This window comes from Syngnathus floridae, chromosome 13 (assembly GCF_059516105.1).
Source record: "Syngnathus floridae isolate MCC-2025c chromosome 13, RoL_Sflo_1.0, whole genome shotgun sequence".
Lineage (NCBI taxonomy): Eukaryota > Metazoa > Chordata > Actinopteri > Syngnathiformes > Syngnathidae > Syngnathus > Syngnathus floridae.
Window position 1 is genome coordinate 13750887 of NC_142425.1, and position 12552 is coordinate 13763438.

At 40.5% G+C, this 12552-nt stretch overlaps 1 protein-coding gene across 2 annotated transcripts in view; it reads left to right on the plus strand.

Moving 5' to 3' along the window:
• The first annotated feature begins 5677 nt into the window (after positions 1 to 5677).
• Positions 5678 to 12552, plus strand: part of LOC148389070 (dnaJ homolog subfamily B member 6-B-like) — a 61065-nt gene continuing 54190 nt past the window's right edge. The window contains exons 1-3 of one of the 2 annotated variants that reach the window (XM_088394383.1): positions 5678 to 6887; positions 8927 to 9048; positions 11020 to 11143. The gene's annotated coding sequence lies outside the window, so the exon portion shown is untranslated. Of the gene's footprint in view, positions 6888 to 7246; positions 7452 to 8926; positions 9049 to 11019; positions 11144 to 12552 lie in introns of those variants that run through there. The other variant, XM_088394384.1, reaches the window with a different exon arrangement.

Sequence of the window (12552 nt, forward strand, 5' to 3'; positions counted from 1 at the left end):
TATGTTTTGGTCTTTTGTAAACAGCAGGGAGAGATGAGTAGTCTTCCAGACAGTTGGTGCTATGCAGAAACCACGTTCCATTCACGCTGCGGGGGCGGAGTCGCTGGTTAGCCTCAAGATTGTAGACCGTAAATTTCATTGTCAAAATTGGCACATTGTCATGATGGAATCTTGTACTGAGAACTTGCTTGCTTCATTTGGAGAGTCGACATGACGTCATCAAATCCCTCCTTCCTCTTTTAACATATGTGCTGGCTAGAAAGTAACAGCGCATGCCAAAGAGACTGTCTGCTCCACTAGTTTGTGGTTTTCCTTCCAAATGAGCCCGACCATATGTCAATGCAGAGAGCAAAGCTGTAAAAGCCATTATAGCAATGTCCACGATTTGATTGTATAGATATGAACATTGTTTCACGACAAAATCCCAGCAGGCTGCTGAAATGGATTGTTTCGCTCACAACTGTTAGAAAAAAGTCAAGTGAATTTCTCTTAATCATCCCGAGCCGACCACAGACAAGTCGGATGAGACGTCATATATTCCGGCTCTTGACTTGAAGGGCTTGATTCACAATCGCTTTTCCTCCTCGTGCTCATCATTCTTTTGAGTAGCGGCCATGAGCTACCTTGTATGCACTCCAAATGCTTTTGCTTTGTCCATTTGTGAGGAGCTCAAAGACAGACAGACAGACAGACAGACAGACAGAAAGAGCGCTTCTTGTGGTTTCCCAGGAGGCTGAAAAGAGAGCTGAAGAGTTAGCAGCTGAGAGGAAGGAAGCGACCTGCTGCTTTCTTCTCAAAAAGCTATGAAAGAAACCTTTCAGACAGCGAGTCCAAATAATGTGGAAGAGCCAAAACCTCTTTCTGAAAGCAAATAGATCACATGAATGGCGTTCACTTTGTTTGAAGCCTTCCTGGAGTATTGATCTGCTTGACCATAGCCAGGCTCTTATGTTTGTTCTTCACTTCAAGGTCTCTGGCGGTCGATATTACTTTGAACATCTGATGGCAGACGCCTGCAGACGTTTACCATCATCTCGATATAGATGAGGCAAACATGAGAAGGTGTGACAGTAATTCAATTTTCATTGACATATACTGCACAGACCTGGAGATGGTGCCTTCCTTCCAGCAATGTTCTACGTTAGTATTCAGAAAGCCTTCTCTACATTGCTGATGCAGCTCATAGAAATGTCATGCGCATTTGGACGCATGACTACACACATGCACATATTTCAAAGTCAAGTGGCGACGCAGTTCACTTGACTTTGGTGATCTGACTAGGTCAAGTTATCATTCAATGAAGCGTAAGAAGGTTTGCCTCTATTCATGAGGCCTGATGCCAAAGACCCCGCTTGTTCATACATCAAAGGCATATTTGAAAGAAGCGTCGCCACGTAGCCCACCAATTAGGCTTTAATTGAGCGGCCGAGTGAAAGGGGGCCTTTCACTTGCCCCCCTTTCACCCCGTTAGCCAGAGACAAACACGCTTTGTGACACCCGCACCGCAGCGCACCGCAGCGCAGCGCAGCGCAGCGCAGCGCAGCGCAGCGCACCCACTGATCTGAAGGCATTCCTCTGGCCCAACCTGACCCGACCCGATCCACTTATGTCCCTGATTGCTGTTAAAAACAGCTCCTGATCTAAGGGTTAAAGCTTGGAATCTCAGCTGTGTTCTTCCTGTTTTCTTCTTCTTATTCTGTGCGAGGGCCGGGATGCTTCTGTCTGTCTGTCTGTCTGTCTGCCTGCCTGCCTGCCTGCCCGTGTGTTGTTTGTTTTCCACCAAATATTCCCATGATGTTTGTTTGACTCTGACACACTTGCTGCTCCAAACCGCATTCCAACAATGTTTTTGTTTTTTCGGTCAATGTTGTCCATATTCACATTTTTCATCTACATTTTTTCTTTTTGTGCACCCTTGTGAATGTAATGATGTATTTGCACACAACTGAGCTGCATTTGAGCTAAGATTACAGATTACAGGGCGAGAGAGAATTTACATTCCCTGGGAGCCAAAGTGTGTCCGGCATGAAGTAGTGCGGTGCCAGGCAACCAAAGCCCTCTGTTTACTGGGGGGGAAAAGAAAAAAAAAAAAAAGGACCGATGTGAGCTTGCAGCACTCAGTCAAACACCAAAGGAGAATTCCCCCTCATCTCCTTTGTGGTTGTGGTGTTTTATCGTGAACTTGCCACCATCTGACCTTTGGTCCAAATGTTAAGACCTTCAAAGCTGCCGTGGAAAAGCATTGGTAGCGAAAGCCCGTCATTACTGCTCCATCAACTGACATCAGGCGATCAATGAAGGATTTACAATGTCAAGCTGCTGAAACCTTCCCATTAGCAAGGAACACCAATGCCACAACACACAACGTTGACTTGATCTCCTGAAGCACATCAGCTGTTTGTTGGTATTTTAGCTGTGTGTGTGTGTGTGTGTGTGTGTGTGTGTGTGTGTGTGTGTGTGTGTGTGTGTGTGTGTGTGTGTGTGTGTGTGTGTGTGTGGTTCCATCTATGTAGGCTCCAGTCCAAGCTGTGACTTCTCACTGACCCCCCCCTTCAAAATTGCAGGTAAGCGGGTCCTTCTAGCCAATGCATATTTTCACTTGGCTTATCTTTTATTCCCAGCTCGTTGAAATGGATTCATTTGTGTCTCTCACATTTGGACTCGATGACATTCTTTCCAAGGCGAATCAGGAAAGTATCCGAGGTCCATGGTTGGCTGTGTAATGACAACAAAGCCGCCGTCTCTCTGAGCCTTTCTTTCCATAACCATAGCTGAACAGAGCATGGCATCATTTGCACTGCCTTTGCCAGAGCCAGTTGCTCTTTGCACCTTCATGTCCATTTATGGATATCGAACACCAGTACGAGCTAGTGTTGGCTCGTGAGTGAACGATGATTCGTTCAAAAGAACAAATGTTTTCAGTAAACGAGTGACTTTTTTCAGTTCATATGACTTCAACCAGTAGGTGTCAGTAATGCCCATTGAAGCTGGTGCCACCTCGCCGTAAAACAAAACGAAGAAGAAAATGACGTCACTTCCCGTACACGAACGAGTCGTCGATTGCATTTCCCGTTCCCCAACAGAACGCATCTTTGAGTGAGTGATTTGCATTTCCAGGTCATCGCGAGAACGGATCAGTGAGGGAACGAATCGTTGCGTGAAAACTTTTGGCTCCTTTTGAACGTGAAAGAAGCTAAAACTTTTCACGCAGATGCGCTTAACGAGGGTCACTTGGAAAACATGTTGGAACGCGGCCTCGAGGACTAGAGCTTGACACCTGTGACCTTTGACCATGATATTTCCCTAATAAAGTGGCCTTTTATTAGGTAGACTTGAAAATGGCCGTGTAATTCCCTCGTTAAGTGCAGGTGCGTGAAAACTTTTAGCTCCTTTTGAACGTGAAAGAAGCTAAAACTTTTCACGCACCTGCGCTTAACGAGGGTCACTTGGAAAACATGTTGGAACGCGGCCCCGAGGACTAGAGCTTGCCACCTGGGACCTTTGACCATGATATTTCCCTAATAAAGTGGCCTATTATTAGGTACACTTGAAAATGGCGGTGTACCTAATGGAGTGTCCGCGTGATTCCCTCGTTAAGCGCACCTGCGTGAAAAGTTTTAGCTCCTTTTGAACGTGAAAGAATGTATTGAATGTGTTGTTAACATTAACAGGTCATTATGAATCAATAAAAGCCTGCGACTTTGTATTCGTTGAACGATTCGTTTGAACGAATCGTTTGAGTCAACCTGATTCTAAAGATTCGTTCACCTAAAAGAACTGGAATGCACATCACTAGTCCGAAGCAACCCTTTCCACAGCAGTCACCATGACAGCCGACCACCTGGTGGCGTCAGTGTGCCGAGCGCCGTTGGACGATCAGGAGAAGAAGATTTGAATCGACGGATGTGACGTCAGGTCTTTAGGTCAATTCAAGGCAGGTGTGCTCGCTCAAGGGGAGTTATCATATGCAGGTGCCACCGAGCGCGTGGCGGCGCGGTGCGGCGCGGCGGACGGTTTCTCAGGTAAGCGAGCATGCTAGCAAATGTTTGTCGTCTCCTGCTGTTTTTCACGACGGACGCCGTGTTTGTTGCACGATTGGCACGCTTTGTTGCCTTTTCCGACAAGCCGTTTTTATTTATTTCTTTATTTTGTTTGTCGCAGGATTGTCGTACTCTCGTGACTCACGCGACGGTGGGCCTGGAGGTAAATTGTAGGCCGCAGGCCATTTAGCCCGTGAGCAAATGTTTGCAGTTTCTTCTTGCCATTTTTTATTTCTTGCAGGATTTTCGCTGTCTAGGGAGTGCACGCCACAATCGATTTTGCGTCGCGTCGTTGCGCGTTTTGGTAGTTTTGCCGCTACGGTATTTCAAATGTCTTTCGCGTTTTTTTTTTTTTTTTTTTTTAATAATGCTGGCCAGCATTTTTTCATTCGTTTGTTAAAAGTTCGTAAATGACGCCGGCGATAAGCTCGTGTTTGTCCGACTATAGGAAATGTTAGTTTGACTCTAAATAACTGAACACTTTTTTATTATTTTATATCATGCGTGTGCCATTTCCGTGTTATGCAAACTGATAAATGTAACGAATTTAAGTCATGTCCAAATCAGAGGAAATCCATTCAAAGATGGCGCCCGCCCGCTCTCGTTCCGTCACGCAACAAACATTTGCGCGGGTTATTTTCTCCCGTTTTGGATGCCGCCAACCTGGGTCATCCATCTGTCCAATGTGAGGTGAGTTGTAGATGATGAAATTAAAATATGAATTATAATCTTTAATTATTCTTGTAAATTACCACAATGTAATGATTATATATTTTTTCAAATGTAAAACTCTACTTAGAATGTATAAAATTAAAATATGAAATATAATTTTGATAAATTATTATAACTTACTGCAATATAATATTTTTTTTCTCAAATGTAAAACTCCTAGTATGTATAATTGTTGGTAAAAAAATCATGCCATTGGCACTCTACTCAATGTCTATTTTTGTTGCAATAATTTGCTTGTCTTTTGTAGCACTAAAAAAGGCCGCCCAGCCAGCATCCTTCTATAAAAAGCAAGCAGGAGGCTCTTGAAGGAGCCCTTTCAGTGATGTTGAGGACACTAAGGAGAAAGAGTAGTCCTAAATCAGGTGAAAACCTGTTTTCGTCAAGTTTCAGCTTCCCAACACACAATGGTTGTCGAGTTTTAGCTTCCCAGCACACAATTAATGTCTGTCTGTGTTTTTGTAGGCTGCAAGAGGAGCCGAATGGGATAAGTAATTCCACATGAAAAGGCGCAATGGCCTATCCAAAGGCGCAATGGCCTATCCAAAGGCGCAATGGCCTATCCAGAGGCGCAATGGCCTATCCAGAGGCGCAATGGCCTATCCAGAGGCGCAATGGCCTATCCAGAGGCGCCATGGCCTATCCAGAGGCGCAATGGCCTATCCAAAGGAGCCATGGCCTATCCGAAGGAGCCATGGCCTATTCGAAGGAGCCATGGCCTATCCGAAGGAGCCATGGCCTATCCGAAGGAGCCATGGCCTATCCGAAGGAGCCATGGCCTATCCGAAGGAGCCATGGCCTATCCGAAGGAGCCATGGCCTATCCGAAGGAGCCATGGCCTATCCAAAGGAGCCATGGCCTATCCAAAGGAGCCATGGCCTATCCAGAGGAGCCATGGCCTATCCAAAGGAGCCATGGCCTATCCAAAGAAGCCATGGCCTATCCAAAGGAGCCATGGCCTATCCAGAGGAGCCATGGCCTATCCAGAGGAGCCATGGCCTATCCAAAGGAGCCATGGCCTATCCAAAGGAGCCATGGCCTATCCAAAGGAGCCATGGCCTATCCAAAGGAGCCATGGCCTATCCAAAGGAGCCATGGCCTATCCAAAGGAGCCATGGCAAGCAGGAGGCAGAGGAGAGGAGACGGCTTGACGAAGAACGCAGAAAGGAGATGGAGCGGGTGGAGGAGGAAAGGCGGAGACAGAGGGCATCCCAGGCAGCCGTCCGAGACTCTGAGGAGAGGAGGAGGTTGGAGGAGGAGGAGCGAAGGAGAAAAGAACAGCAGGAAGAGGAGAGGCGAAAGAGGGAGGAAGAGAAACGGAAGCTTCAGCACCAACAGGAAGACGATCGGAGGAGGCGTGAGGAGGAACGAAAAAGAGCAGAGGAGGATAGAAAGAGGAAGGTGCAAGAAGAGGAGGAGAAGAAGAGAAAGGAGCATCAGTCAGCATCAGTTTTTCCATCTAGTATTTTATTTGACCACTTTATTTAATTTCATGTTTGTTTTATTCATATGGTTCATTTAAATCAGTAATTAACTGAATACTAGGTTGGGCAGGTTAGTGATGTGCATTCCAGTTCTTTTAGGTGAACAGATCTTTAGAATCAGTTCACTCATAAGATTCGTTCAAACGAATCGTTCAACGAATCCCCCACACACACAAACACACAAAATGATAAGCCTTTTTTTTTTTTTTTAATATCCAGTGGAAATAACCCATACACATTAAACAATACAACTACCCCCAAATTATTATATATGATAATTGGCTGGGTTAATTAACACATTTCTTTCTATAATACAACACTTACACACTGATTCGTTGGCAACAGTCTCTCACCCGGTCGATCAGCTGATTGGTTGATTTTCTTCTTCGTTTTGTTTTACGGCTGGGTAGCACCTAAAACCTAAAAATCTATTTTTTTTTAAATATCTAAATGAAATCTATTGGCGCAGGCAGCAGATTCAATTGGCATTACTGACATTTACTGGTTGAAGTTATATATGAAAGGAAAAGAGTCGTTCCTTTTCCTTCCGAATCGTTCACTCACCGGCCAACACTAGCGCAGGTGTAATCGCATGCCGGCTGTCTCCATTCTAAATTGCGGTGAAAAGCATGAGGTAAGAACGATGTATTGTAAATTAACTACTACCAACAATCGTAATAATATGGAGAGTTGAATAATAAACAACTTTATTAAATGATGTGATGAACTATTGTACTAATATTGGTAGTATTGTAGTAATTGTTCTCGTTCGCGCGCAGCTTAGCGCTAACATAGCATTCGGAGCACCACGACGGAGTTTTAGCTCGTAGCTTGGCCTACCATCCTTCACGATTTTTTCCCTCTAAACTGCTCTACAAATGTGTGGAAATGGTGTGTACTGTTAGAATGGTTTATAGACTTGCCCCTGAAAATGGGCAAACCTAAAGGTAAGTCTCGTTAAAAATGTGTTTATCTCGTTTATTTGAAAATATGATGTGCCGTGTTGCTTCGTTTTCAATTGGTTGATGTTAATAAAGTATTTTTGGTGTCTTTGACTGCCCAAAAGTGTTAATAACCAGCTGGAATATTCTAGAATATTAATATTGCCATATTGTGGCCGAGTTTAACTGTGAACTGCGCAGGTGTGTGTAATCAATTGGCGGCTGTCTCCTTTTTAAATTGCGTTGAAACGTATGAGGTAAGAACGATGTTAACTACTACCAACAATTGTAAAAATATGGAGAGTTTAATAATAAACGACTTTATTAAATGATACGATGGACTATTGTACTAATATTGGTAGTATTGTAGTAATTGGTCTCGTTCGCGCGTAGTTTAGCGCTAACACAGCATATTCGGGGCAACACGACGGAGTTTTAGCTTGTAGCTTGGCCTACCATACTTCACGAATTTTTCCCTCTAAACTGCTCTACAAATGTATAGAAATGGTGTGTAATAGAATGATTTATAGGCCTTGTCCTTAAATATGGGCAATCCTCAAAGTATGTCTCGTGAAAAAATGTTTATCTCGTCTATTCGAAAATATTATGTGCCGTGTTGCTTCGTTTTCAATTGATGTTCATACAGTATTCTAGTGTCTTTGACTGCCCAAAAGTGTTGATAACCAGCTGGAATATTAATATTTCCATATTGTGGCCGAGTTTGAGGGTTTAAGCGTTTTAGAGAAGTAATGTTAATCTAATTTCATATTACTGTATTGGCCCAAATATAAAACGACCCCGATTACAAGACGACCCCCTCTTTTTCAAGACTCAGGTTTGAAAAATTACTTTTTGAACACCAAATTTAATTTTTATTTAGAATATAATTACATTTGAAACAAATGATTATACTAATATATTTGAAAGAGTAAGCATATTATTTTGCCTCTTTCAAATCGTGCAAAATCTGTGTCACATCTTAATATCTGAACATTTAAATATGTAAACTAAAGTGCAATTATATTTGTAAATGAATGGCTATTGGCTTTTAAAATGTAAATAAACCAATCTACTGTGATAAAACAACAAAATTGCAATAACTGCATTAAACATTAAAGTGAAGTCTAACTGTAACTAATCTTGAAACAAATCTGAATAAGGAAAAACTTTGCAATAAAATAATGCAAACTGCTACCGCTATTGTTGGGGAGCCTGAGGACTGTATCGGGGGTTGGCTCGGATGGTTATGCTCTTTTTACCCCCGGCTGTTGGTCAGAACACAGGAGGGAAAACGTGGTTTAGTTTTGATTGCTTTACCTTACTAGTATACTATTTCATGATATTCTAATATTTTGACAAAGGATATTTGAGTTTTCTTAAGCTCTATGCCATAATCAGCAACATTAAAATAATGAAAGGCTTGCAATATTTCAGTTGATTTGTAATGAATCCAGAATGTACGACATTTTTTGTTTCCTTAATTGCATTGCAGAAAATAAAGAACTTTATCACAATATTCTAATTTCCTGAGACAGTCCTGTATATTATGTATACTAATAACTGATTGAAGTTTAGTGGCTCAACTCTTTGTATTATACTGAAGCATGAAATCATTATGTACAACCCTTTCTGTAATTCTTTACATTCTTTTCAATTATGCTATTACTGTAGGTTTTTATGAAGTAAAAAACAAACAAAATAAACTATTTTTGTTTTGTATTGTTTTTTTTAGGGGCCTGCGCGAGTTGCATTTGCCTGCATTTCAATGGTGTAGTGGATGCTCCATGTGTGTTCATTTGGAGTTCCAAAATTACGTCAGCCATTATGATCTGAATACTTGAGAACAGCAAACAAGTAAGTCATTATCACTCATTTACAAAAGTCACACTTTACGACAAGTATTTTAGCATCTCCCAGATGTTTTAGTTTTGTCTGAGCTTAATGTTAACATACAATGCCAACAATTATAGATCAATGTTGCAGTTGTTATAACTCCAATATAACACCAATATTTGATCACAAACTTTGCAGCAACACTTATAGGCAGAAAATATAACAATACTCACGCGCATATATTATGTATACTAAAAATTGATTGATGTTTAGTGGCTCAAATATGCTGGTGACTGCGAACCACCCAATACAGATTTGACACAGTATGTGAAGAAAATGTGATGAATGCTAAGCTTGGTTAGCTTGATGCTAACGCATTATTGAAAGCACCATCGACAGACTAACACAACCAGCATCAGTCTTTTGTTTGCGGCTATGTCATGTGCCTGCATCTGGTTGAAACTGCCCACCCCTGCCCTGCCCTGCGCCTGCGTTGAGATCAGTGTTTCTCAATCATTTTCTGAGATGCCCCCCCTAGGGAGAAGAAAACATTTTACGCCACCTCCAAGCTTGTACCCTTATTAACATTAAACTTTAATGTTTCTTTAATGATTAAAGAAAACAAAAAATAAATAAAAAAGAAAGATCAACTTACAATAAAGAATAACATTGTTTTTTAGTTTGTAACAGAACAGATTCAATGTGCATCACTTTGCCTGAAATTAAGATAAATTATGAACATAATTAACTAAACTAAATAAGAACTAAACATTCTTGACCAACTGCCATTTTATGCTAAAAAAAATACAATAAAATAATAATTAACATATATAATATTAAATAACAGCAATAAATAATATTCAATTCAAAGTAATTAGCACCATTAACTCTGGAGCACAATATATAAAACATTTTAACCTACAAAACAAAAATAAATAAAACAATTTGTGCTGTTTTTTTTAATGAAAATAAGGCAGCATGACGGAGACCATATATCCACGGCTGCAGGTAGTATCAGCTTTTCTACAAAAGTGTTGATAACCAGCTGGATTATTATTATTGACATATTGTGGCCGAGTTGAAGCGTTTTAAAGAAGTAATGTTAATCTAATTTCACATGTTGTATACTTTTGCTTAATTTTTTAATTATTTTTGTTTGTTTATTTTCACATACAAAAACATTTAAAATGTACATAGATTAAATACATGTGAAAAAGAATGTCTAAAAAAACTCTCCAGGGGCTTGCAAAGTAGCATTCTCCAGAAATATGAATACATTTAAGGTAAAATTTCAATGGATAGAGAAATATGCATCCTAATACATGTCATACAGATGAAAAAAGAAACATTAATAACAGGGATAAGGCATACAACAATAGGGAAAAAGCACACCAAAACTATAACTAAAGAGAATAATGAATGGATCCAGCCAGGTTCATTTAGCATACCATATGGAAAGTATTTAGTGTCTAAGATAAGTGATTTCAGAGCCTTCTTAAATTGGTGAGAAAAGTCCCATAAAAATAGTGGAAGCGAATTGTAAATCTTTGACCCTCTGTAGCCTAGTATGTTAAATTGAGTTTGGGCTGTACGGGCTATTGGTGGTCTGAGGTCATTTGAGCTGCATGTGGGGTAATTATGGACCTGAGAATTCTGTCTAAATAAGTTATGAAAAAATAGGGGAAGGGTTCTCCCCAATGAGCCATGAAGCAAGAGACCAATTTGAAGATGATTGACTTGAAAAACAGTGAGGATACTTAGCTGAGTAAAAAGAGGCTGAGATGAACGTTTCGGATGTACACAACATATTACTCTTAGAGCTCGTTTCTGCAGACCATATATAGGCTCAAGTCTGTTACAAGCATGAAATCATTATGTGCAAGCTGTTTTTATTTAATTCTTTACATTCTTTTCAATTATGCTATGACTGTAGGTTTTTATAACGTAAAAAATAAATTAAATGAAATATTTTCCTTTTGTAATTTTTTTTAGGGGGCTGCACGAGTTGCATTTGCCTGCCTTTCAATGGTCTACTGTAAATTCCATATGTTCATTTGGAGTTCCAAAAATTACGTCAGCCATTATGATCTGAATACTTGAGAAGAACAGCAAACAAGTAAGTCATTATTTCTCATTTACAAAAGTCACACTGTACGACAAGTATTTTAGCAACTCCCGGATGTTTTAGTTTTGTCTAAGCTTAATGCTAACATACAATGCTAACAATTCTAGATTAATGTTGCAGTCATATAACTCCAATATAACTGATATTTGAACACAAACTTTACAGCAACACTTGTAGGCAGAAAATATAACTAAACTCAGAGGCATATATTATGTATACTAAAAAGTGATTGAAGCTTAGCGGCTCAAATATTTTGGTGATTGCGAACCACCCAATACAGATTTGACACAGTGTGTGAAGAAAATGTGATGAATGCTAAGCTTGGTTAGCTTGATGCTAACGCATTATGGAAAACACCATCGACAGACTAACACAACCATGCTAACAATTCTAGATTAATGTTACAGTCATTATAACTCCAATATATCACTGATATTTGAACACAAACTTGGCAGCAACACTTGTAGGCAGAAAATATAACAATACTCACAGCATACAATATATTATGTATACCAAAAACTGATTGAAGCTTAGTGGCTCAAATATTTTGGTGGCTGCGAACCACCCAATACAGATTTGACACAGTATGTGAAGAAAATGTGATGAATGCTAAGGTTGGTTAGCTTGATGCCAACGCATCAATGGTGGAAAACACCATCGACAGATTAACGCAACTAGCATAAGTCTTTTGTGTGCAGCTATGTCATGTGCCCGCATCTGGTTGAAACTGCCCACCCTTGCCCTGCCCTGCCCTACCCTGCCCACCCCTGCCCCGCCCTGCCCTGCCTTGCCATGCCCTGCGCCTGCGCTTAGTTCACTGCTGCTCAATCAATTCCCTGATGCCCCCAGGGAGAAAAAAACATTTTGAGCCCCCCACGCTTGTACCCTTATTAACATTAAACTTTAATGATTCTTCAATGATTAAAGCAAACGAAATTAAATAAAAAGGAAAGATCAACTTACAGTAAAGAATAACTTTATTATAACATTGTTTTTGTGTCTAACAAAACAGATTGAATGTGCATCACTTTGCCTGAAATTAAAAAATAAATTATGAATTTTTAAACTCTAAACATTCTTGACCAACTGCTGAATGCTGAAGAAAATACAATAAAATAATGAGCAAACATAATATAAACATAACATTGCCCTGCCCTGCCCTACCCTGCCCACCCCTGCCCTGCCCTGCCATGCCCTGCGCCTGTGCTTAGTTCAGTGCTGCTCAATCAATTCCCTGATGCCCCCCAGGGAGAAAAAAAAATGTTGAGCCCCCCACGCTTGTACCCTTATTAACATTAAACTTTAATGATTCTTCAATGATTAAAGCAAACAAAATTAAATAAAAAAGAAAGATCAACTTACAGTAAAGAATAACTTTATTATAACATTGTTTTTGTGTC